The sequence below is a fragment of the Pollicipes pollicipes genome, unplaced genomic scaffold (genome assembly GCF_011947565.3).
Source record: "Pollicipes pollicipes isolate AB1234 unplaced genomic scaffold, Ppol_2.1 Scaffold_4219;HRSCAF=4965_pilon_pilon_pilon, whole genome shotgun sequence".
Lineage (NCBI taxonomy): Eukaryota > Metazoa > Arthropoda > Thecostraca > Pollicipedomorpha > Pollicipedidae > Pollicipes > Pollicipes pollicipes.
This window is the reverse complement of record NW_023596448.1, coordinates 29874280-29899113: the sequence shown is the minus strand read 5'-3', so window position 1 is coordinate 29899113 and position 24834 is coordinate 29874280. Positions and strand designations below refer to the sequence as shown.

At 45.2% G+C, this 24834-nt stretch overlaps 3 long non-coding RNA genes across 3 annotated transcripts; all 3 read right to left on the bottom strand.

The window, feature by feature from the left end:
• Positions 1-1955: 1955 nt before the first annotated feature.
• On the bottom strand, positions 1956-3629 carry LOC119095415 (uncharacterized). Its single transcript, XR_005093889.1, has 3 exons — positions 3559-3629; positions 2665-2852; positions 1956-2221 (listed from the first exon to the last, which is right to left on the bottom strand). It is a non-coding gene; the product is annotated as an uncharacterized LOC119095415 (long non-coding RNA).
• A 9719-nt stretch (positions 3630-13348) lies between these two features.
• Positions 13349-15036, bottom strand: LOC119095419 (uncharacterized). The gene is made up of 3 exons (XR_005093892.1): positions 14977-15036; positions 14114-14301; positions 13349-13672 (listed from the first exon to the last, which is right to left on the bottom strand). It is a non-coding gene; the product is annotated as an uncharacterized LOC119095419 (long non-coding RNA).
• Positions 15037-22065: 7029 nt separating this feature from the next.
• On the bottom strand, positions 22066-23736 carry LOC119095417 (uncharacterized). The gene is made up of 3 exons (XR_005093890.1): positions 23666-23736; positions 22773-22960; positions 22066-22331 (listed from the first exon to the last, which is right to left on the bottom strand). It is a non-coding gene; the product is annotated as an uncharacterized LOC119095417 (long non-coding RNA).
• Between the last annotated feature and the right edge of the window lie 1098 nt (positions 23737-24834).

The window sequence follows — 24834 nt, the reverse complement described above, 5'->3', positions numbered from 1 at the left end:
ATAGGTTGGGTCAGGTCAGGTTAGGTTAGGTTAGGTTAGGTTAGGTTAGGTTAGGTTAGGTTAGGTTAGGTTAGGTTAGGTTAGGTTAGGTTAGGTTAGGTTAGGTTGGGCTAGGCTAGGTTAGGTTACTTAGGTTCGCACCAATGACACCAATTTTGCACGGGTTTTGGTCTAAATGATTCGGATCATTTTATGAAGTTTGAATTCTGCACCGGTAGTGCTTAAACGAAGGTAAGGTAGGTCGCCTGCTTGCTCGGTTGATTGCTGGATGACGTCACAAACCAAGGGTGATATTGTTGTCAGGTGCTTGTAGAACCAAGCTGTCTGTAAATGCAGAGCTGCAGGGATGAATTTTTGCAAAATACGTGGGAATGAAGAACTGAGAGTGGGGTAGGCACAAGACAAAATTGCTCAGCATGCTTCCAAAAATAGACTCAAAGCAGTTTTCCTCCACACATCTCACGAGCTTTTTTACATTTGTGAGGAGGAGTGTAGTTTCTTCAAATTGTTTTTGTGGGCTAAGTCCCAAATATGATAAGGAGTGAAAAACAAGGTTTCAAATGATTAATAACAAGAAGAAACAACATGCATGATCAGCAGGCACAATTCACTCCCTCTAGCTGAATAAGAAACTACACTCCTTCAAGCTGGTTATGTTCAGCATGGCTTTATTTGACAATTGTATTATGTAACTCTTAGCCGTCATTCAGTGCTTAAAGGCCAGCAGATCTTACCGAAGTGCAGATAAACTACCGAACCAAAAATGGTTGCTGATTGTGCCGCATTGCATTACGTTTGTCTTTGTATAGTGATTTGTTTGCATTCAGAGTTCTATCGCAACGGTTTCTGACAGATTCGGCTGCAGGTGACAAAAAGACGGTTTTCATATTTGTTCGGTGACGGAAAAAGGCACTTTTGTCACCTGTGCGCGGGAGAGCGATTTTCATCACCCCGGTGTGTCAATGACTCCGTCTCCCGGGCTGCTCGCTCGTGTGCTCGAGTGTCAGCTTTTTGAGATATGTAAGATGAAACTTTCGGGGCGAACATAATACAGAGTTCAACGTGAGAACATAGGCTCAACGCTTTGGTGAAGTGTCCCTCCATTGATAGCTGAGCTAGCTTTCTTGCATTGTTGAAAGCCGTTGCACGCGTTATTCTAACAAATGTTTGATAGTTTTGACATCATTGTTCTTAGGTGTGGTGGATGGGGTCTGAGGTCATTTGAACGATAAGATCCAAAGCTTTCAACAGTATTCCTTGCACTTTATTTCGGCTATTTAGCAGCGTGTGATATATATATATATATATATATATATATATATATATATATATATATATATATATCTCTCTCTCTCTCTCTCTCTCTCTCTCTCTCTCTCTATATATATATATATATATATATATATATATATATATATAATTAGTGTTGATGGTTTTTGTAATCTCAAGGCATTTACCCACGCCTTCAGAGCGCCAGCCATTACATTACGTTTGTTTAGAGCTGTCAGAACATGGTTGGGAAGGAAATGCCAACCTTAGTGGTGCGTTATACAACATGAACATCAGTAATCACCCATCCTTTGATCGTATATAATGCGGTTGTCTCCTCCAAGTCCAACGTTCCCGTCTACTCGCATGGAGTATTGAAAATTGGCCTAGCCAAGTACTCGGCGTCAGCTATGAGCTATGACATGATCTCCATAGTTCTTTGGTCCTGAAAGTGGAATCGAATACGTGATCAAGATGCTAAGATGCTACCTAAGATAATCGAATACGTGTTAAGATAATAGAATACGTGATCAAGATGATAGAAGATGCTACCCAAATATATGAGTGACTTAAATTCTATCGGCATTTGCACGGCAGTAAATGTCGTGCATCCTGCGGTACGTTTTCCACGGAGATATATTAACTTTAACTGGCGCAGGCAGCACCAACACATTCGAGATCAGTCATGTCGGGATAAGCCTGTATTGCACATTTCGATCACATGTCACAACCGACGCTCGATATCACAACGTTCGTGGATGTAACAGGCGTTTCATGTGTGCCATTGTGGCGCATGCCGAGATGACTGTGACTGCGTCACTCAGCAGTCGGTTTGTTGGATTGAGACGGCACTAGTGTCGCTATCATCCGTATTGCCAAAGATGGTCTGTGAGCTAAACTTATTGGCTTTTCCGACATTGACGCTGGATGCACATGGTCCTCTGGCCGTTCCCTGCAAAAAAAGACATTCAAACAAGAGTACCACACGTTTGTGCCATGCACTGGTCGTGCATTGCACGCTTGCCACGCTGTTCCGAGCGAAGGAGAAAGACACGCCTCGCGGTGGTGCAAGGTCGCACTGAATACTCATGTTTTACCACACGAGGCAGCGAGGGTAAATGGTCCTGCCAAATGTGCGCAGCTTGCTTTGATCTTACTCAATTACCAAAGCATGTTTACGTTGCACTACTGTGACGTGAGATTCCGAAGTAATCGAGTCCAATGTGATGCTCATGCATGCAGTGTATCAGAACGCATGTTATGTTTGCTAGCCTGACTAAATAAACTAAGGCGGGGTTTTAATCTAGTTACCGGAACGCAAACACTCAGTCCATCAATTCAGCCCATCTTTGCCAGACGTGCTCGTTTGACGGCTCAGTTTTTGCGCGTTCTTACCCCTGCAGAGGCGCCGACGGACGAAACCTTAGTGACACCACCAGGGCCAATGTTTGTACCACTGGTGACCTCGCCCGAGGCACCCCCAGCAGCTTCGCTGGCAGGAATGCAGATGCCGCCGAAGCAGAGAGGCTTCGCCCAGCCCACGGAGACGCAGACCACAAGGAGGAGAGCGACGACCTTCATGGCTGTCGCAACACAAATCACTGGTCAAACCGTGAACAAACTGCTACTCGTCTGAAGCGATGACGGTGCTTTCACATGCCCGTTGGCGACCATTTAGCTCGCGGGCTCTAGGACATGAAATAGGGCAATGCTGGTAAAACGCATCCTCATCCGTGGCTAGTTACTTTTAGGAAGACTACGAGCACCCACTCCTATAAAACGAAATGTTCCACATTTAAATATATTGAGGCGAGCATAATATGGAGAAAAATGCTCAGAACTATTGATATGCTTTTTGTTGGGCCCATGCGGTCCAAAACAAGTAACTTTAAGAGGCACCTTCGTCAAAAAATTTTGACCTGTACTTGCCAAGATCATTTCAGACAATTGTCTCCCCACCGCCCTCTGTGAAATAATCGCTCAAGTATAGTTTTTCTCTTGGAAACTAGTCCCGTTTTGAAGCTGTCAGGAACTTCAGGTTTAACTTTTCAACTTTTCAACTTTTTTCAAGGAACTTTTCAACGTCCGGCAGGTTGCAAACCACTTCGAATCTGAGCATCTCATCCAACTAACAAATTGTTGTTTGACATTCTGACTAACTATCCGCCTTCTGCCGCCCTTTCTCGGTAAGCTCGTTCCCACTAATAATGATGACACCCCCAAACTACCGCATTTCCAGTCATTCCCACAGTACCGGTAGCCAAGCCGGCCTCCGCTGAAGCACCTTACCTGGTTGAGTGATTGCACTGCTGCGACTGCTCGTCCCTCTTCGGTGTGCACCGGATTTATATACAGGCGAGCCGGTCTAGAGCCGGTGCAAGCACGTGCACACTGCCGGGCGGCGGCCGAGCCTGCGCACCTTTCTGTGAAAATCCTGCGGTGGATTCTAGGAGATCACTGGGGAAGGGCTGGTTGTTCTGGGGTCGGCTCTTGTGGCATTATTCTGGAAGTACCTGGCAGTGCACCGTGAGGCGAGTTATTTGCGAACCGCCTGCAATCTAGGGAAGATGTTTCTGGTAGTTTTGGGGTAGTTTCCGAGGTGTTCAAAGCATGCGAAAGCAACAGAGATATTTGTACGCCTGGTAGTACGAAAACTTTGTCTACGGCTCAGCGGTTCCCCAGCCTGAATTCAGTGGGAAACGCGAGATTAAATTGCTTTCTCCGGGCAGGTTTACATCCCCTGCGGCTTCTCCGGTTCAAACAGATGACCATTTCACCACATGCGTGCAGACCCTACAGGTGTTTTATGGCTACCCACGTGTTTGTCACGACGGTCAGATGTATAAGACATTAAACTTCTTGGTAACGCAATTTTGAACATTGGAATTTGAATAATTTCATGTGACGGATATGACAAACTGAAAGCGTTTAGGTGATTGGAAAAGCTGACTATGGATATATTTTTCACCCAGAGACATAAACTCCTCACCATCCGCGAGATCCCGCTGAGACCAATTTGAAATCACAAACTGATCTAAGATCGACATGTGTCTTCCGCCAGGCTCTTTCTACATTAATTTCGAAACGCGGTAGTGAGGGGTCGCATCGCATATATGTTTAATGACGTTGCCCTGACACCAGAACGAAGCTGCATTTGATGAAAACATAGGTAGGAAGTGCCCGAACATACATGAGGCCTGAACACACCCCATCTTCATGATCTGACATCAACGGCATGGTACTTACTGGCAAGGGTGGTAAAGCCCGCCAACTTGGTGTAAAAAGTCGGCAACAAAAATGTTTAGACTCACCCAAAGCTTGGTGCCAACCACTTTTCGGACAGGAAGTTTTGGTGACGACCAAAATGAAATGATGTCGCACACTATGCGAAACATAACGCTAGATCTGCATACATAGATGTTATGCCTCGATTATAAGGCGTTTTGTCATATAACACCAGCAAACGTTTCCGTAGACTGTTAACCGTTCTCTACGCCACCATGGTATACTTTTTAGATTTCATTCCAACCTGGCGTCAAAACTATTCTGTGATTTTTAGTTGGTCCGCCAGACCCGGGACAGGTCTGCGAAAAATTGATGTATTTTCTATGGCCCGGGCGGTGTGTGCCCCGAACTAGACAGTATAAAATACTGAAAACAAATTACAAAGACGGCCATTCACCCGGCCGCAAAGGCATGCTGTAATCGCTGCGATGGAACTGATGTGCGGTGGGCGGCGACTTTCAATGCACTGCAATTTTGCAAGTGGCATTCGCGCTCTACACGAACTCACGGTGCAAGCGTTAGCGAGTATATAGCAACGCTTAGTGTTAAAGGGAATGTTCCACGCTTGGAGATATTGAGATGGGCATCAAATATGACGGTGATGAAAGCTGAGTTGTAAGTATTGGTAAGCATTCAAGAGTTAAAAACGCCCCTAAATTGCAAAATTTCGAAGTTTGTAAAAATTGCGCCCCATTACGTCATGTTTTGGTAGCATCATGGAAACATGTTGTTACGACAGTGATGCCTGGCCGCATCTGGCAGCCAGACCGAAAACGTGGTGCTGCCATAGTCTTTCAAATCCCTCTGGACTCAAGAACATTTTAATGACTTTAAGAAGATTTCAAAACGGTTTGATGTCACTGGGAACATCTGACAATGGCTCAAATCTGGCTTACTATTGAGGTTTTTTCCGGCGAAACTCGTCGTAAATAGCGTATTTGCATACCTACGGGGAATGTTTAAGGAGCATTCGCATTTTTTTCTTCACCAGTCTGCTGAAACATTCACGAATGGCGACTAACAAGTTGATCAGATAGGCATAACTTATTGTTTAATGGTAACAGGGAACTATTTGTGTTATCAGAAGATGACTGAATTTGCATAGTGGACAGAAATATTGAAGAAGGCCTGCGTGATCAGTGCCTTGAATGTTGAGTTTGGTATGTCAACTGGCTTGGGTCAGTCTCACTGTGACAACGATTTTGTGGGAATAAGATCTCTGTTGCCATCTGTGTTACTACTGGCGGAAGAGAGTAGGTACTTGCAATTTCCAACTGTCATTTTGTTGGCCACGTTGGCGACGAGTGCCTCACTACCCGAAAGTGCTCACGCTTACGTTCGCGACACGCATTCAGCGGCGAAATCTTACCAACAGCCAATCACTTTCGGCGGGTTATATCATACGTGCCACATCATCGCTATTGCCAATGTATCAGCGGCGATGCTGTTTGAACATAAGCAGAAAATAGCCTGTAATATATCGGCAATCGTATGAGGTTTCTTTGGCGACTTTAATGCCAAGGTGACTGAAGCAGTCTCCCAATGAACCTTTTTGCACCTTTGCGGGCGCATTACTTAGGCACCAGGGAGTTTTGAGTCTTAAAAAGGGCATGACTGTGAACTGCATCAAAAGTTTCGAAATATGCCTATTTCAGTTCAGATCCCCATGGGAAAGCGGAATATTCCTTTTTAATTTACCCTCACTTAGATCACTTGTAAAATGGGTTTGCTTTGTAGGTTGCTTTCATATTCGCAAGTTTTGGTTCTCCTGGGTATTCTCCGCGGAATAAGGCTATTACTACTGTCTTACTTAGGTTAGGTTAGGCTAAGTTAGGCTAGCTTGGATTAGGTTTGGTTAGGCTAGGTTAGATTAGGTTAGGATATGTTTTGTTAGGTTGGGTTAGGTTAGGTTAGATTAGGTTAGGTTTGGTTAGGTTAGGTTAGGTTAGGTTAGGTTAGGTTAGGTTAGGTTAGGTTAGGTTAGGTTAGGTTAGGTTAGGTTAGGTTGGGTTAGGTTAGATTGGTTTGGGTGCGTTACGTCACGTTGTGTTTGTTAGGGAAGATCGTTACGTCGTATCGAGTCGTAGCCTTACGCCGAGTCGCCGCGTTATATCATATGGCTCGTATGCCCACTAATGGCTTCCTGACTACTACAGTACTCATCTTACGTCAAGTTCAAATAAGATGGCGTCTCACATTAACATGACAATTTTGTGCCCGGATGCAGGGCTTAAAATTCTTCTGATTTACCAAATATGCTCGGTGATAAAAGCTGATATTTTTGTGAGCCAATTGGTGACAAAATTGCAAAAAATTAGACAGATTTCAGTAGACCAGACCATATTAGAAGTTATTATCGCAGCTGAACGAATATCAAACCTTAGTATTGGGGTGTGTCCGTTAACACTTCCAGCGTAAGCATATGGAAATACACATACACATACACTTACAGCACATACCGAAATGTTAACGCTTCGTTGTATGAGTAAATGGAGCCATAAGATGCTGCCAAACATAGTGGCTTTAATCAGGATAGTGTTGAGCAGGTGCCAGAAATATACTACAAACTATACCGCATCAGTGTTGACGTCACAGATCAGCGGCGACACGGTGTTTTTCCCATGCCCTCACATGACTGGTTTTTTTATACCTTTTTGGGCCAATAGTCACTCCTCACACTTAACAGTATAAAATGCCAAATAACTAGGCTTGCTACTAGTTCTTGAGATCGTTGCTGGCCGCAATGCCTCGTGACGTGCGTGTTCAGCTTGCTCGGCAGCGTTTTAAAGCATCGTGTCTTTTGAAACAGATGGTCTCCAACGTTCGCCGCGCAGTGATGCGTTGAGTTCAGGGCGAGGCTGTGGGCTGCTGGTGGTGGTGTTCATAGAAGCATCTGACTGGCTAGATCAACGTAGGCAATCGTCAGCTCTTAATGTAATAGCTTTAAAAAGACCTGCCGATGGTGAACAATTGTTGTTTATGAATAGCTTGGCTGTAGCTGCAGAGGTAAGCGTAGGACGCTGGAGCGACGCCTGTCAAAGATTCACGTGGGGCTTTGTGGGGTGTAGGTGTACTTTCCTACCTAACGTTAGAAAAAGTCATTGCACACCATTCGTCGTGTTCAAGGCGGCACATATCGTAAATCATCTCAAAACAGGATCAGGGTGTACTTTCCTACCTAACGTTAGAAAAAATCATAGTACACTATTCGTCGTGTTTAAGGCATGACATATCGTAAATAATCTCAAAACAGGCAGAATCATGCTCCTACCTTCGAATTTCAATAACTTCGATGGCGGGCCCCCGAGCGCCGCGCGCACCGCACCGCCTTGACTCCCCAGTGCCGTTTCCGCGCTGCCGTTGCGTAAATACAATATTTCTGCGTACCAAGAACTGTACAAAATGTACGGGACCAAAGTAAACCATTCGTCATGTTTAAGGCAGGACATATCGTAAATAATCACAAAACAGGTAGATTAATGATCTTAACTTCAATTTTTTTATAATTACGATGGCGAGCTCCCGAGCGCCGCACACACACAGCACCCGCGACACCGGCGCCATTACTGCTCGGGTCACAACATTACTGCGAACCATAAAAATGTACCGGGACAAGGTAGCAAGAATCCATGAAATTTGATCCCCGACGCCAACGGGACCATGGGTTGCATGGGGGTTGGGTGGGGAATGTAAAGCAAAATGAGAACATGGCAGCTGAATAAAAGCTCACTATATGGCACCTATGTATGGCATGAAACATGGATGCCAATGAGATGCTGGGTTGAAGGGGATATAGGGTGGGGAGGTTAGGTTAGGTTAGGTTAGGTTAGGTTAGGTTAGGTTAGGTTAGGTTAGGTTAGGTTAGGTTAGGTTAGGTTAGGTTAGGTTAGGTTAGGTTAGGTTAGTTAGGTTAGGTTAGGCTAGGGTAGGGTAGGTCAGCTTAGCTAAGCTTAGGTTCTAGTCTATTCTCAGGTTAGGTTAGGTTAGGTTAGGTTAGGTTAGGTTAGGTTAGGTCAGGTCAGGTCAGGTCAGGTCAGGTCAGGCTAGCTTAGCTTAGCTTAGCTTAGCTTAGGTTCTGGTCTATTCTCAGTTAGGTTAGGTTAGGTTAGGTTAGGTTAGGTCAGGTCAGGTCAGGTCAGGCTAGCTTAGCTTAGCTTAGCTTAGGTTCTGGTCTATTCTCAGTTAGGTTAGGTTAGGTTAGGTTAGGTAAGGTTAGGTTAGGCTAGTTTAGGATATGTTCTGGACTATTCTGGCCTGCGTGTTTCATAAATATACCTAAACTCGATAAGAAACAATTTTTGTTCCTTTACTATTGTTACCTTAATCCCGTACATGTTTTATGGCTCTTGATAAGCAGAAATATTGTGCTTTCGCAACAACGCAGAAACGGCGCTTGGAAGTCGAGGCAGTGCGGTGCGGGGCGTGCGGCGCTCGGGAGCTCGCTATCGTATTTATTAAAATTCGAGGGTAGGAACATGACTCTATCTGTTTTGAAATTATTTACGATATGTTCCGCCTTAAACACGACGAATGGTTTACAATGGTCCCGTACATTTTGTAGAGTTTTTGGTAAGCAGAAATATTGTGTTTACGCAACGGCAACGCAGAAACGGCGCTGGGGAGTCCAGGCGGTGAGGTGCGCGCGGCGCTCGGGAGCCCGCCATCGAAATGATTGAAATTCGAAGGTAGGAGCATGATTCTACCTGTTTTGAGATTATTTACGATATGTGCCGCCTTGAACACGACGAATGGTGTGCAATGATTTTTTCTAACGTTAGGTAGGAAAGTACACCTACACCCAAAACAGGTAGAATCATGCTCCTACCTTCGAATTTCAATAACTTCGATGGCGAGCTCCCGAGCGCCGCGCGCACCGCACCGCCTGGACTCCCCAGCGCCGTTTCTGCGTCGCCGTTGCGTAAATACAATATTTCTGCTTACCAAGAACTCTACAAAATGTACGGGACCAAGGTAAACCATTCGTCGTGTTTAAGGCGGAACATATCGTAAATAATTTCAAAACAGATGGAATCATGCTCCTACCCTCGAATTTTAATAAATACGATAGCGAGCTCCCGAGCGCCGCACGCCCCGCACCGCACTGCCGCGACTTCCAAGCGCCGTTTCTACGTTGTTGCGAAAGCACAATATTTCTGCTTATCAAGAACCATAAAACATGTACGGGACCAAGGTAACAATAATAAAGCAACCAAAATCGTTTCTTATCGAGTTTAGGTACATTTATGAAGCATGCAGGCCAGAATAGTCCAGAACATACCCTAACCGAACCTAACCTAACCTAACCTAACCTAACCTAACCTAACCTAACCTTACCTAACCTAACCTAACCTAACCTAACCTAACCTAACCTAACTGAGAATAGACCAGAACCTAAGCTAAGCTAAGCTAAGCTAGCCTGACCTGACCTGACCTGACCTGGCCTGACCTAACCTGACCTGACCTGACCTAACCTAACCTAACCTAACCTAACCTAACCTAACCTAACCTAACCTAACCTAACCTAACCTCCCCACCCTATATCCCCTTCAACCCAGCATCTCATTGGCATCCATGTTCCATGTCATATATAGGTGCCATATAGTGAGCTTTTATTTAGCTGCCATAGTCTCATTTTGCTTTACATTCCCCACCCAATCCCCCTGCAACCCATGGTCCCGTTGGCGTCGAGGATCAAATTTCATGGATTCTTGCTACCTTGTCCCGGTATATTTTATGGTTCGCAGTAAATATGGTTTATAGTTATAGTATGGTTTATATAGTATAGTTTATAGTTATAGTTATGGTTTATAGTATGGTTCACGGCTAATATGGTTTATATGGTAAATATGGTTATGGTAAATATGGTTTATGTTTAGTAATATTTTTATGGTTCGCAGTTAGGTTATGGTTGTCCTGCCTTAAACATGACGAATGGTTTACTGTGGTCCCGTACATTTTGTACAGTTCTTGGTATGCAGAAATATTGTATTTACGCAAGGCAACGCAGAAACGGCGCTGGGGAGTCCAGGCGGTGCGGTGCACGCGGCGCTCGGGGGCCCGCCATGGAAGTTATTGAAATTTGAAGGTGGGAGAATGATTCTACCTGTTTTGAGATTATTTACGATATGTCATGCCTTAAACACGACGAATGGTGTACAATGATTTTTTCTAATGTTAGGTAGGAAAGTACACCCTGACCTTTTGTGGTGCTGAGGGTAACGGCGGCTTTGGGGTAAGACTCTGGGCATTACATTTGAAGGCCTCTGACATTGCCTGTAGCACCTCAGGCTTAGCGTGCTGATCGGTGTACAGACGTGAGATTAGACGCTTTTTAGTTTCATCACCTTGCAGATAAAGATGAATGAAGGTGGTAGAGGTGTCGAAAAATGTCGTTCCCATCTGTTGTCACCAATATTGCATGGGTTTTGGTCTAAATGATTCGGATCATGTTAGGAAGTGTGAGTTCTGTACCGGTAGTGCTTAACGCAGGTAAGGTAGGTCGCCTGCGCGCTCGGTTGATTGCTGGAAGACGTCACAAACCAAGGGTGATATTGTTGTTAGGTGCTTGTAGAACCAAGCTGTCTGTAAATGCAGAGCTGCAGGGATAAATTTTTGCAAAATACGTCGGGATGAAGGACGGAGGATGGGGGAGGCACAAGACAAAATTGCTCAGCATGCTTCCAAAAATACACTGAAAAAGTTTTCTCCGCACATCTCAAGCGCTTTTTCCGTTCGGGATGTGGAGTGTAGTGTCTTCAAATTGCTGTTGTGGGCTAAGTCCTAAATATGATAAGGAATGAAAAACAAGGTTTCAAATGATTAATAACAAGAAGAAACAACACGCATGATCAGGCGGCACAATTCACTCCCTCTAGCTGAATAAGAAACTACACTCCTTCAAGCTGGTTATGTTCAGCATGCCTTTTTTGACAATTGTATTATGTACCTCTTAGCCGTCATTCGGTGCTTAAAGGCCAACAGATTTGACGTAAGTGCAAATAAAGCACCGAAACAAATATGGTTGATGAGTATGCCGCATTGCATTACGTTTGTCTTTGTATTGTGATTTATTGCATTTAGAGTTCTATAGCAACGGTTTCTGACAGATATGGCTGCAGGTGACAATTAGACGGTTTCAAATTTGTTCGCTGACGGAAAAGGCACTTTTGTCACCCGTGCGCGGGAGAGCGATTTTCATCACCCCGGTGTGTCAATGTCTCCGTCCCCTGGGCTGCTCGCTCGTGTGCTCGAGTGTCAGCTTTTTGAGATAAGTAAGATGAAACTTTCGGGGCGAACAATATACAGAGTTCAACGTGGGAACATAGGCCCAATGTTTTGGTGACGTGTCCCTTCATTGAGTGCTGGGCTAGCTTTCAGCATTGTTGAAAGCTGGCCCAGCGCTCCAATAAAGCATTCCACGCGTTATTCCAACAAATGGTTTGATAGTTTTGACATCAATGTTTTTAGCTGTGGTGGATGGTTGTCTCAAGTTATTTGAACGATGAGGTTCAAGCTAGCAACAGTATTCCTTACACTTCATTTCGACTTTTAGCAGCGCGTGATATGCATCTCATTAGTGTTGATGGCTTTTGATCAGGAGGCACAATTATGATCAGGAGGCACAATTCATTCCCTCCAGCTGAATAAGAAACTACACTCCTTCAAGCTGGTTATGTTCAGCATGCCTTTTCTGACAATTGTATTATGTAACTCTTAGCCGTCATTCAGTGCTTAAAGGCCAGCAGATTTTACGTAAGTGCAAATAAACCACCGAAACAAAAATGGTTGATGAGTATGCCGCATTGCATTCCGTTTGTCTTTGTATTGTGATTTATTGCATTTAGAGTTCTATAGCAACGGTTTCTGACAGGTTCGGCTGCAGGTGACCATTAGACGGTTTCATATTTGTTCGCTGACGGAAAAGGCACGTTTGTCACCCGTGCGCGGGGAGAGCGATTTTCATCACCCCGGTGTGTCAATGTCTCCGTCCCCTGGGCTGCTCGCTCGTGTGCTCGAGTGTCAGCTTTTTGAGATATGTAAGATGAAACTTTCGGGGCGAAGATAACACAGAGTTCAACGTGAGAACATAGGCTCAACGTTTTGGTGACGTGTCCCTCCATTGAGCGCTGAGCTACCTTTCTTGGATTGTTGAAAGCCGTTCCACGCGTTTTTTAACAAATGGTTTGATAGTTTTGACATCAATGTTTTTAGGTGTGGTGGATGGTGTCTGAAGTTATTTGAACGATAAGATCCAAAGCTTACAACAGTATTCCTTGCACTTCATTTCTACTTTTTAGCAGCGTGTGATATACATCTCATTAGTGTTTATGGTTTTTGTAATCTCAAGGCATTTACCCGCGCTTTCAGAGCGCCAGCCATTACAGTACGCTTGTTTAGAGCTGTCAGAACATGGTTGGGAGCGAGATGCCAACCGTAATGGTGCGTTATACAACATGAACATTGGTAATCACCCAGCCTTTGATCGTATATAATGCGGTTGTCTCCTCCAAGTCCAACGTTCCCGTCTACTCGCATGGAGTATTGAAAATTGGCCTAGCCAAGTACTCGGCGTCAGCTATGAGCTATGTCATGATCTCCATAGTTCTTTGGTCCTGAAAGTGGAATCGAATACGTGATCAAGATGCTAAGATGCTACCTAAGATAGTAGAATACGTGTTAAGATAATCGAATACGTGATCAAGATGCTAGAAGATGCTACCCAAATATATGAGTGACTTAAATTCTATCGGCATTTGCTCGGCGTTAAATGTCGTGCATCCTGCGGTACGTTTTCCACGGAGATATATTGACTTTAACTGGCGCTGGCAGCACCAACACATTCGAGATCAGTCATGTCGGGATAAGCCTGTATTGCACATTTCGATCACATGTCACAACCGACGCCGATATCACAACGTTCGTGGATGTAACAGGCGCTTCATGTGTGCCATTGCGGCGCATGCCGAGATGACTGTGGCTGAGTCATTCAGCAGTCGGTTTCTTGGATTGAGACGGCATCCGTGTTGGCGTCATCCGTATTGCCAAAGATGGTCTGTGAACTAAACTTATTGGCTTTTCCGATATTGAAGCTGGATGCACATGGTCCTCTGGCCGTTCCCTGCAAAAAAAGACATTCAAACAAGAGCACCACACGTTTGTGCCATGCACTGGCTGTGCATTGCACGCTTGCCACGCTGTTCCGAGCGAAGGAGAAGACACGCCCCGCGGTGGTGCAAGGTTGCACTGAATACTCATGTTTTACCACACGAGGCAGCGAGGTAAATGGTCCTGCCAAATGTGCGCAGCTTGCTTTGATCTTACTCAATTACCAAAGCATGTTTACGTTGCACTACTGTGACGCGAGATTCCGAAGTAATCTAGTCGAACGTAACGCTCATGCATGCAGGCTGTGAGAACGCATGTTATGTTTGCTAGCCTGGCTATGTAAACCAAGGCGGGGTTTTAATCTAGTTACCGGAACACAAAGACTCAGTCCATCAATTCAGCCCATCTTTGCCAGACGTGCTCGTTTGACGGCTCAGTTTTTGCGCGTTCTTACCCCTGCAGAGGCGCCGACGGACGAAACCTTAGTGACACCACCAGGGCCAATGTTTGTACCACTGGTGACCTCGCCCGTGGCACCCCCAGCAGCTTCGCTGGTAGGAATGCAGACGCCGCCGAAGCAGAGAGGCTTCGCCCAGCCCACGGAGACGCAGACCACAAGGAGGAGAGCGACGACCTTCATGGCTGTCGCAACACAAATCACCGGTCAAACCACGAACAAACTGCTGCTAACCTGAAGCGATGACGGTGCTCTCACATGCCCGTTGGCGACCATTTAGCTCGCGGGCTCTAGGACATGAAATAGGGCAATGCTGGTAAAGCGCATCCTCATCCGTGGCTAGTTACTTTTAGGAAGACTACGAGCACCCACTCCTATAAAACGAAATGTTCCACATTTAAATATATTGAGGCGAGCATAATATGGAGAAAAATGCTCAGAACTATTGATATACTTTCGGTGGGCCCATGCGGTCCAAAACAAGTAAGTTTTAAGAGGCATATTTGTCAATAAATTTGACCTGTACTTGCCAAGCTCATTTCAGACAATTGTCTCCCCACCGCCCTCTTTGGAGTAACCGCTCAAGTAGTAGTTTTTCTCCTGGAAACTAGTCCCGTTTTGAAGCTGTCAGGAACTTCGAGTTTAACTTTTCACCGTCCGGCAGGTTGCAAACCACTTTGAATCTGAGCGTCTCATCCAACTAGCAAATTGCTGTTTGACATTCTGACCAAATGTCCGTCTTCTGCCGCCCTTGCTCGGCAAGCTCGTTCCCACCACTAATGATGACACCCCAAACTACCGTATTTCCAGTCCTTCCCACAGTACCGGTAGCCAAGCCGGTCTGGGCTGAAGCACCTTACCTGGCTGAGTGATTGCACTGCTGCGACTGCTCGTCCCTCTTCGGTGTGCACCGGATTTATATACAGGCGAGCCGGTCTAGAGCCGGTGCAAGCACGTGCACAATGCCGACCGAGTGGCGACGGTGGCGACCGAGTCGGCATGCCTTTCTGTGGAAAATTTTGCGGTGGATTCCAGGAGCTCACTGAGGAACTGCTGGTCGTTCTGCAGCCAGCTCTTGTGGCAGGACTTTCCAAGTACCTGGCAGTGCACCGTCAGGCGAGGTTATTTGCGATGCACTCGCAATATAGGGAAGTGGTTTCTGATGGTTTTGGGAAGTTCCCGAGATTTTGCAAGGCACACCAAAACAACAGAGATAGTTGTACGCCTGGTAGCACACAAACTTTGTCTACGGCTGAGCGGCTTCCCAGCCTGAATTCAGTTGGAAACGTGTCGATGCTCGTCATCGTCTATGTGCGGCTTGGATTGCTTTCTCAGGGCAGGTTTACATCTACTGAGGCTCATCCTGTTTACATAGATGAGCATTTCACCACATATGTACAAAGCCTACAAACGTTTATGGCTAACCACGTGTTTCTCACGACGGTCAGATTTATAAAAGATTTGACTTCTTGGTGACGTAATTCTGAACATTGGAATTCAAATGTTTCGATGCGATGAACATGAAAAACTAAAAGCGTTTAAGTGATTGGAAAAGCTGACTCTGGATACATTTTTCACCCAGAGACATAAACTACTCGCCATCCGTGAGATCGTGCTGATACCACTTTGAAAACACGAACTGATTCAAATTCGATATGTGTTTTCTGCCGGGCTCTTTCTATATTAATTTCGAAACGTCATAGTGAGGGATCGCATCGCATGTAAGTTTAATGCAAATGTAAGTTACCCTGACACCAAACCGCAGCGTCATTTGATGAAAGCATAGGCGGAAATCGTCCGAACATACACAAAGCCAGAACACACCCCATGTTCAAGATCTGACATCAACGGCATGGCACTCACTGGCAAGTGCGGTAAAACCTACCAACTTGCTGCATAGGATCGGCGGCAACAATATTTATACAGACACAAAGCTTGGTGCCAAACACTTTTCGGACAGCAAGTTTTGGTGCCAGCCGAAACGAAATAGTATAGCACAGTCTGCAAAACATAACAGGACATTGCCATGTTATGCCTCGATAGAAAAGCGTGTTGTCAGATACCAGCAAACGTTTCCGTAGACTGTTTACCGTACTCTACGACACCAGGGTATCTCTTTTAGATTTTATTATAACCCGGCGACAAAACCATTCTGTGATTTTATTTGGTCCGCCGGCTTGGGGACAGGTCGGCGAAAAATCAATTTATTTTGTATGAGCCGGCCGGTCGGCCGATTCGCTGTTGGTAAAAATTGCGCCCCATTATTTCATCGTTTGATAGCTTCATGGAATCATGTTCTTACGACAGCCATATCTGGCAGCATCTGACAGCCAGATCTAAAGCATGCCTCAAATGTGGCGCGGCTAGATTCTTCCAATTTCCACTGGACTCAAGAACACTTAAATGGCTTTATACAATTATCAAAACAGGTGATATCGCTGGGAAGATTTGACAATGGCTCACATCTGACGCAATATTGACGTTTTTCCAGCGATGCTTGTCGTCAATAGCGTATTTCCGTACCTACGGGGAATGTGTAAGGAGCCTTCGCATTTTTTTCTTACCAGGCTGCTGAAACATTCACAAATAGCGGCTAACGAGTTAGTCAGATAAGCATAAGTTATTTTCTTATAGTAACAGCAAACTATTTGTATTATCAGAAGATGACTGAATTTGCATTATGGACAGAACTGTTGAAGTAGGCCTGTGTGACCAGTGCTTTGAATGTTCAGTTTGGTATGTCAGATGGTTGTGTCAGTTTCACTGTGACAACGATTTTGTAGGAATAAGACCACTGTTTCCGTCTGTGTAACTACTGGTTCAAAGGAGTAGGTACCCCTCCAATTTCCAGCTGCCGTTATGTTGGCCACGTTGGCGACAGGTGCCTCACAACCTGAAAGTGGTCACGCTTACGTTTGCGACATGCATTCAGGGGCGAAATCACTTTCCACGGGTTGTATCATACGTGCCACATCATCGCTATTGCCAATGTATCAGCGGCCATGCCTGTTTGAACATAAGCAGAAAACAGCCCGTAATATAACGGCAGTCGTATGAGGTTTCTTTAGCGACATCAATGCCAAGGTGGCTGAAGTAGTCTCCCAATAAACCTTTTAGGACCTTTGCGGACGTATATCTCAGGCACCAGGGAGTTTTGAGTATTAAAATGGGCATGGCTGTGAACTGCATCAAAAGGTCCTCAACATGGCTATTTCAGTTGAGATCCCTATAGGAAAGTGGAACATTCCCTTTAAGCTTCAACTAACTTAGATGACTTGTTGTAAGATGGCAATTTTGTGGGTTGCTTTCATTTTCGCAATTTTTGGTTCTCCTGGTTTTTCCCCGAGGAGTAAGGCTATTACTACTATCTTGATTAGGTTCGGTTAGGCCAAGTTAGGCCAGGTTAGGTTAGGTTAGGATAGGTTGGGTTAGGTTAGGTTAAGTTAGGTTAAGTTAGGTTAGTTAGGTTAGTTACGGTTAGGTTAGGTTAGGTTAGGTTAGGTTAGGTTAGGTTAGGTTAGGTTAGGTTAGGTTAAGTTTGGTTAGGTTAGGTTAGATTGGTTTAGGTGCGTTTCGTCACGTTATGTTAGTTCGGTTAGATCGCTACGTCGTATCGAGTCGTAGGCTTACGCCGAGTCGTTGCCTAACATCATATGGCTTGTATGTTCACCAATAGGCTCCTCACTACTACAGTAGTCATCTTACGTCGAGTTCAAATTGGATGGCGTCTGACACTAACATACGCTTTTGTGCCCGGATGCAGGGCTTAAAAATCTTCTCATTTACCGGATATGATCGCTGACAAAAGCTGACAGACACTTTTGCGAGCCAATTGGTAGCAACTTTGCAAAAATACAAGCAGATTTCAGTAGACCAGACAATGTTACAAGTTCCTATCCCAGCTGAACGAACCCAAAGCTCATTATTGGTCTGTGCCCGTTAACAATTGCAGCGTGAGCAGCGTGAGCCTCTCACATTACTTGTAGCACGTCAGGCTTAGCGTACTGATCGGTGCACAGACGTTAGATGAAACGCTCTTATGTTCATGACATTGCATATAAAGATGAATGAAGGTGGCGGAGGTGTTAAAAAATGTCGTTCGCACCAATTGACACCAATTTTGCACGGGTTTTGGTCTAAATGATTCGGATCATTTTATGAAGTTTGAATTCTGCACCGGTAGTGCTTAAACGAAGATAAGGTAGGTTGCCTGCGTGCTGAGTTGATTGCTGGATGACGTCACAAACCAAGGGTGATATTGTTGTTAGGTGCTTGTAGAACCAAACTGTCGGTAAATGCAGAGCTGCAGGGATGAATTTTTGCAAAATACGTGGGGATGAAGGACGGAGGATGGGGGAGGCACAAGACAAAATTGCTCAGCATGCTTCCAAAAATACACTGAAAACAGTTTTCTCCGCACATCTCACGCGCCTTTTTCCATTCGGGATGTGGAGTGTAGTGTCTTCAAATTGCTTTTGTGGGCTAAGTCCTAAATATGATGAGGAATGAAAAACAAGGTTTCAAATGATTAATAACAAGAAGAAACAACATGCATGATCAGGAGGCACAATTCACTCCCTCCAGCTGAATAAGAAACTACACTCCTTCAAGCTGGTTATGTTCAGCATGCCTTTTTGACAAGTGTTTTATGTAACTCTTAGCCGTCATTCAGTGCTTGAAGGCCAGCAGATTTTACGTAAGTGCAAATAAACCACCGAAACAAAAATGGTTGAGTATGCCGCATTGCATTACGTTTGTCTATGTATTGTGATTTATTGCATTTAGAGTTCTATAACAATGGTTTTCTGACAAATTTGGCCGCGAGGTGACAATTAGACGGTTTGAAATTTGTTCGCTGACGGAAAAGGCACTTTGTCACCTGTGCGCGTGAGAGCGATTTTCATCACCCCGGTGTGTCAATGACTCCGTCTCCCGGGCTGCTCGCTCGTGTGCTCGAGTGTCAGCTTTTTGAGATATGTAAGATGAAACTTTCGGGGCGAACATTATACAGAGTTCAACGTGAGAACATAGGCTCAACGTTTTGGTGAAGTGTCTCTCCATTGAGCGCTGAGCTAACTTTCTTGCATTGTTGAAAGCCGTTGCACGCGTTATTCTAACAAATGGTTTGATAGCTTTGACATCACGGTTTTTAGGTATGGTGGATGGGGTCTGAGGTCATTTGAACGAAGAGATCGAAAGTTTACAACAGTGTCCCTTTCACTTCATTTCGACTATTTAGCAGCGTGTGACATACATCTCATTAGTGTTGATGGTTTTTGTAATCTCAAGGCATTTACCCACGCTTTCAGAGCGCCAGCCATTACATTACGTTTGTTTAGAGCTGTCAGAACATGGTTGGGAGCGAAATGCCAACCGTAATGGTGCGTTATACAACATGAACATCGGTAATCACCCAGCCTTTGATCGTATATAATGAGGTCGTCACCTGCAAGTCAAATGTTCCCGTCTACTCGCATCGAGTATTGAAGATAGGCCTAGCCAAGTACTCGGCGTCAGCTACAAGCTATGGCATGATCTCCATAGATCTTTGGTCCTGAAAGTGGAATCGAATACGTGATGAAGATGCTACCCAAATATATAAGTGACTTAATTTCTATCGGGCAACGAGTTGTTTCCACGGGTTGTATCACACGTGCCACATCATCGCTATTGCCAATGTATCAGCGGCGACGCAGTTTGAACATAAGCAGAAAACAGCCTGTAATATAACGGCAGTCGTATGAGGTTTCTTTAGCGACATCAATGCCAAGGTGGCTGAAGTAGTCTCCCAATAAACCTTTTAGGACCTTGCGGACGTATATCTCAGGCACCAGGGAGTTTTAGGTCTTGAAATGGGCATGGCTGGGAACTGCCATCAAAAGGTCTTCAATGTGGCTATTTCAGTTGAGATCCCTATAGGAAAGTGCAACATTCCCTTTAAGCTCCAACTAACTTAGATGACTTGTGATATGGCAATTTTGTGGGTTGCTTTCATTTTCGCAATTTTTGGTTCTCCTGGTTTTTCCCCGAGGAGTAAAGCTGTTACTACTATCTTAATTAGGTTAGGTTAGGCTAAGTTAGGCTAGGCTAGGCTAGGTTAGGATAGGTTGGGTCAGGTCAGGTTAGGTTAGGTTAGGTTAGGTTAGGTTAGGTTAGGTTAGGTTAGGTTAGGTTAGGTTAGGTTAGGTTAGGTTAGGTTAGGTTAGGTTAGGTTAGGTTAGGTTAGGCTAGGTTAGGTTACTTAGGTTCGCACCAATTGACACCAATTTTGCACGGGTTTTGGTCTAAATGATTCGGATCATTTTATGAAGTTTGAATTCTGCACCGGTAGTGCTTAAACGAAGGTAAGGTAGGTCGCCTGCTTGCTCGGTTGATTGCTGGATGACGTCACAAACCAAGGGTGATATTGTTGTCAGGTGCTTGCAGAACCAAGCTGTCTGTAAATGCAGAGCTGCAGGGATGAATTTTTGCAAAATACGTGGGAATGAAGAACTGAGAGTGGGGTAGGCACAAGACAAAATTGCTCAGCATGCTTCCAAAAATAGACTCAAAGCAGTTTTCTCCACACATCTCACGAGCTTTTTTACATTTGTGAGGAGGAGTGTAGTTTTCTTCAAATTGTTTTTGTGGGCTAAGTCCCAAATATGATAAGGAGTGAAAAACAAGGTTTCAAATGATTAATAACAAGAAGAAACAACATGCATGATCAGCAGGCACAATTCACTCCCCTCTAGCTGAATAAGAAACTACACTCCTTCAAGCTGGTTATGTTCAGCATGCCTTTATTTGACAATTGTATTATGTAACTCTTAGCCGTCATTCAGTGCTTAAAGGCCAGCAGATCTTACCGAAGTGCAGATAAACTACCGAACCAAAAATGGTTGATGATTGTGCCGCATTGCATTACGTTTGTCTTTGTATAGTGATTTTTTTGCATTCAGAGTTCTATCGCAACGGTTTCTGACAGATTCGGCTGCAGGTGACAAAAAGACGGTTTCATATTTGTTCGGTGACGGAAAAGGCACTTTTGTCACCTGTGCGCGGGAGAGCGATTTTCATCACCCCGGTGTGTCAATGACTCCGTCTCCCGGGCTGCTCGCTCGTGTGCTCGAGTGTCAGCTTTTTGAGATATGTAAGATGAAACTTTCGGGGCGAACATTATACAGAGTTCAACGTGAGAACATAGGCTCAACGTTTTGGTGACGTGTCCCTCCATTGAGCGCTGAGCTACCTTTCTTGGATTGTTGAAAGCCGTTCCACGCGTTTTTTAACAAATGGTTTGATAGTTTTGACATCAATGTTTTTAGGTGTGGTGGATGGTGTCTGAAGTTATTTGAACGATAAGATCCAAAGCTTACAACAGTATTCCTTGCACTTCATTTCTACTTTTTAGCAGCGTGTGATATACATCTCATTAGTGTTTATGGTTTTTGTAATCTCAAGGCATTTACCCGCGCTTTCAGAGCGCCAGCCATTACAGTACGCTTGTTTAGAGCTGTCAGAACATGGTTGGGAGCGAGATGCCAACCGTAATGGTGCGTTATACAACATGAACATTGGTAATCACCCAGCCTTTGATCGTATATAATGCGGTTGTCTCCTCCAAGTCCAACGTTCCCGTCTACTCGCATGGAGTATTGAAAATTGGCCTAGCCAAGTACTCGGCGTCAGCTATGAGCTATGTCATGATCTCCATAGTTCTTTGGTCCTGAAAGTGGAATCGAATACGTGATCAAGATGCTAAGATGCTACCTAAGATAATCGAATACGTGTTAAGATAATAGAATACGTGATCAAGATGATAGAAGATGCTACCCAAATATATGAGTGACTTAAATTCTATCGGCATTTGCACGGCAGTAAATGTCGTGCATCCTGCGGTACGTTTTCCACGGAGATATATTAACTTTAACTGGCGCAGGCAGCACCAACACATTCGAGATCAGTCATGTCGGGATAAGCCTGTATTGCACATTTCGATCACATGTCACAACCGACGCTCGATATCACAACGTTCGTGGATGTAACAGGCGTTTCATGTGTGCCATTGTGGCGCATGCCGAGATGACTGTGACTGCGTCACTCAGCAGTCGGTTTGTTGGATTGAGACGGCACTAGTGTCGCTATCATCCGTATTGCCAAAGATGGTCTGTGAGCTAAACTTATTGGCTTTTCCGACATTGACGCTGGATGCACATGGTCCTCTGGCCGTTCCCTGCAAAAAAAGACATTCAAACAAGAGTACCACACGTTTGTGCCATGCACTGGTTGTGCATTGCACGCTTGCCACGCTGTTCCGAGCGAAGGAGAAAGACACGCCTCGCGGTGGTGCAAGGTCGCACTGAATACTCATGTTTTACCACACGAGGCAGCGAGGTAAATGGTCCTGCCAAATGTGCGCAGCTTGCTTTGATCTTACTCAATTACCAAAGCATGTTTACGTTGCACTACTGTGACGTGAGATTCCGAAGTAATCGAGTCCAACGTGATGCTCATGCATGCAGTGTATCAGAACGCATGTTATGTTGCTAGCCTGACTAAATAAACTAAGGCGGGGTTTTAATCTAGTTACCGGAACGCAAACACTCAGTCCATCAATTCAGCCCATCTTTGCCAGACGTGCTCGTTTGACGGCTCAGTTTTTGCGCGTTCTTACCCCTGCAGAGGCGCCGACGGACGAAACCTTAGTGACACCACCAGGGCCAATGTTTGTACCACTGGTGACCTCGCCCGAGGCACCCCCAGCAGCTTCGCTGGCAGGAATGCAGATGCCGCCGAAGCAGAGAGGCTTCGCCCAGCCCACGGAGACGCAGACCACAAGGAGGAGAGCGACGACCTTCATGGCTGTCGCAACACAAATCACTGGTCAAACCGTGAACAAACTGCTACTCGTCTGAAGCGAATGACGGTGCTTTCACATGCCCGTTGGCGACCATTTAGCTCGCGGGCTCTAGGACATGAAATAGGGCAATGCTGGTAAAACGCATCCTCATCCGTGGCTAGTTACTTTTAGGAAGACTACGAGCACCCACTCCTATAAACGAAATGTTCCACATTTAAATATATTGAGGCGAGCATAATATGGAGAAAAATGCTCAGAACTATTGATATGCTTTTTGTTGGGCCCATGCGGTCCAAAACAAGTAACTTTAAGAGGCACCTTCGTCAAAAAATTTTGACCTGTACTTGCCAAGATCATTTCAGACAATTGTCTCCCCACCGCCCTCTGTGAAATAATCGCTCAAGTATAGTTTTTCTCTTGGAAACTAGTCCCGTTTTGAAGCTGTCAGGAACTTCGGGTTTAACTTTTCAACGTTTCAACTTTTTTCAAGGAACTTTTCAACGTCCGGCAGGTTGCAAACCACTTCGAATCTGAGCATCTCATCCAACTAACAAATTGTTGTTTGACATTCTGACTAACTATCCGCCTTCTGCCGCCCTTTCTCGGTAAGCTCGTTCCCACTAATAATGATGACACCCCAAACTACCGCATTTCCAGTCATTCCCACAGTACCGGTAGCCAAGCCGGCCTCCGCTGAAGCACCTTACCTGGTTGAGTGATTGCACTGCTGCGACTGCTCGTCCCTCTTCGGTGTGCACCGGATTTATATACAGGCGAGCCGGTCTAGAGCCGGTGCAAGCACGTGCACACTGCCGGGCGGCGGCCGAGCCTGCGCACCTTTCTGTGAAAATCCTGCGGTGGATTCTAGGAGATCACTGGGGAAGGGCTGGTTGTTCTGGGGTCGGCTCTTGTGGCATTATTCTGGAAGTACCTGGCAGTGCACCGTGAGGCGAGTTATTTGCGAACCGCCTGCAATCTAGGGAAGATGTTTCTGGTAGTTTTGGGGTAGTTTCCGAGGTGTTCAAAGCATGCGAAAACAACAGAGATATTTGTACGCCTGGTAGTACGAAAACTTTGTCTACGGCTGAGCGGTTCCCCAGCCTGAATTCAGTGGGAAACGCGAGATTAAATTGCTTTCTCCGGGCAGGTTTACATCTCCTGAGGATTCTCCGGTTCAAACAGATGACCATTTCACCACATGCGTGCAGACGCTACAGGTGTTTTATGGCTACCCACGTGTTTGTCACGACGGTCAGATGTATAAGACATTAAACTTCTTGGTAACGCAATTTTGAACATTGGAATTTGAATATTTTCATGTGACGGATATGACAAACTGAAAGCGTTTAAGTGGTTGGAAAACTGACTAACGAGATATTTTTCACCCAGAGACATAAACTCCTCACCATCCGCGAGATCCCGCTGAGACCAATTTGAAAACACAAACTGATCTAAGATCGACATGTGTCTTCCGCCAGGCTCTTTCTACATTAATTTCGAAACGCGGTAGTGAGGGGTCGCATCGCATATATGTTTAATGACGTTGCCCTGACACCAAAACGAAGCTGCATTTGATGAAAACATAGGTAGGAAGTGCCCGAACATGCATGAGGCCTGAACACACCCCATCTTCATGATCTGACATCAACGGCATGGTACTTACTGGCAAGGGTGGTAAAGCCCGCCAACTTGGTGTAAAAAGTCGGCAACAAAAATGCTCAGACTCACCCAGAGCTTGGTGCCAACCACTTTTCGGACAGGAAGTTTTGGTGACGGCCAAAATGAAATGATATCGCACACTATGCGAAACATAACGCTAGATCTGCATACATAGATGTTATGCCTCGATTATAAGGCGTTTTGTCATATAACACCA